Below are 2,106 nucleotides of genomic sequence, written 5' to 3'. Positions count from 1 at the left end.
TCCCTTTGTCAACCTGATACCGGTAAACGGCAACTTAAGTCCAACTGAACACGCGCGAGTTTACCGCACCAAAGCGCTTAAAACAATAAAGACAGAAAAAAAAAAAAAAAAAAACGCTTCAGACGTTTGCAGGTTGCCGCGCTTCGAGATCTACAGTTTGTCCGCCGTGAACGGAATGTTTGGCGGACAGACTATAACTGTTTCCCCAATCCAGTTTCCCCGCTAAATTTTTAGCGGGGGAAATCGACGTCGCGTGACCTGACGTCGCGTGACCTGACGTCACGTGGCCTATACAACCATTCAGTTTCCTCGCAGGGAAAATATGCGTCACGTGACACAGCAATTCCCTTACCAATAGAACCTCTCCTAAAGTCAGTCTACCCGCCCTGTGCAGAGCCAAACCCGACGCTCTAATGGCGGCACTATCCACAGCCTTTTCGCACCAGAAAAAAAGCTCGAGGTACACCTAAGCACTTCTTATAAGTCGTGAATGCGAAAGCATGCAAGCCGCTCGTCCGCTCCCTTTGTCGTCTGCTGCCTACTTTTCGTCGCCGGTCAGCGCGCGTGCGCCCCTGGGCACGCTGACCTTGGACGCTCCGTGTTAAAGGGCCCATGAAACGATTTTTGGGTTGGGATAAATCATTTTAGATTGGGATTTTACTAATAGCACATCGTTCAGTGGACCAAAAGAAAAAAGGTAGAAAGTCAAAAGCCTGACTTTCAGTGCGAAAATTTTAAAAGAGAGCGGACTATTTCGTACCTCCTCCCCTTCGCAACCTCTCTGCCTTTTCACTGTGATACATCCGCGGTCCCAAAAGCGCGTTATCGGGTCCAAACTGACGTCACACGCAACCGGACCTCACTTATTCCCTTCACCCCTAAGCTGACATTGTGGTGGAAGCTACGCGCTTGCCGGACCAATCAGCCGCCTCCCTTTCATCACCTGACTTCATTCTCTGCAGACACATTTGCCACGCTCACGTGGCAAGTGTGGCTGGCCCAACGAGCACGTAGCTTCAACAGCACTGTCAGCTTCGGAATGAACGGGGTGGGGAAAGCAACTTTTGTCTGAATTTTGAGCGACGGGCTAATCTTCTAGGGGGAGAATGGATGTGTCCGGGATTACACAAACGAGAGTGCGAGCAAGAGAGGACTCCCCCTTTTCGTCTTCTTTAATTGTTTGGTGGAATGCGCGATTTATGAGTTGAGGAGGAAAGCGAAACAGGAAAAAGTTGGAAAAGCGTTGCATGACCCCTTTAACGGCGCGCTAATGGACACGCAGCGCCATGGGGTAAGCGGTTGTGGAAACTGACGGGCGCAGCGGCCAATGGGAGCCCCGTCGACGCGCGCCAGTCAATGGAACCGAAGGCGAAATCCATCAGCTTTAGTTCGCTCCTTTGGGATCGGGGAAACTAGGTGCCGTTTTCGCGCCTCAAACTGATGACGTTAGCTCGCTCCTTGGGACAGTTAATGCTTTCGCATTAGAAAGCAAACGTCTTCGAAAACATATAGCAGAAAGCGGAGAAGATGTTTACCCTTTTACGCCACCATTTATTCACGAAATCGAGGGTTCTTGATTCAGCCGAGCATGATCTCCCATCACCTCCATTAGAGCGGCTATATTGGAGCTTTTGGGACTGCCACAAGGTGACTCCGACTTTTGAAGAGGGTCTATTTCCTATAATGAATTTCACGCATTATAAACCAGCTCAACTCACTGACGTCAGACCACTGCGGTGGCTGCTCTCGGTACTGCGCATGCGCAAAAGCTTCCCTCCTCCTGAATTTGGTTTCTGCGTAGGTGCAGTGCACACACCTGGCGAGGGCAAAGCGGACTTGTTTCTAAACACTCTGATGGTGTATAGGACCTTGAAAGCAATGATCGCAACCAATATATTTTTTTTTGTATTAACGGTCAGGCAGCAGTTTAAGCCTAGCTTACTGAGTGACATCGTGACCCTTGCTTCGTGACTCGATCTTCGGCGTTCTTATCGTCTAAGGCCTCATTGGCTGCGAAAGAGGAATAAAATGGTCGAGACATTGCCACGCTCTAGGCCAGGGTGTAAGGTAGACAGGTGGGGAAACGGCCCATAGAAGCCTACCGCA

The sequence above is a fragment of the Ixodes scapularis genome, unplaced genomic scaffold, assembly GCF_016920785.2.
Source record: "Ixodes scapularis isolate PalLabHiFi unplaced genomic scaffold, ASM1692078v2 PGA_scaffold13__105_contigs__length_92229423, whole genome shotgun sequence".
Classification (NCBI taxonomy): Eukaryota; Metazoa; Arthropoda; class Arachnida; order Ixodida; family Ixodidae; genus Ixodes; species Ixodes scapularis.
This window is presented reverse-complemented; position numbering follows the sequence as displayed.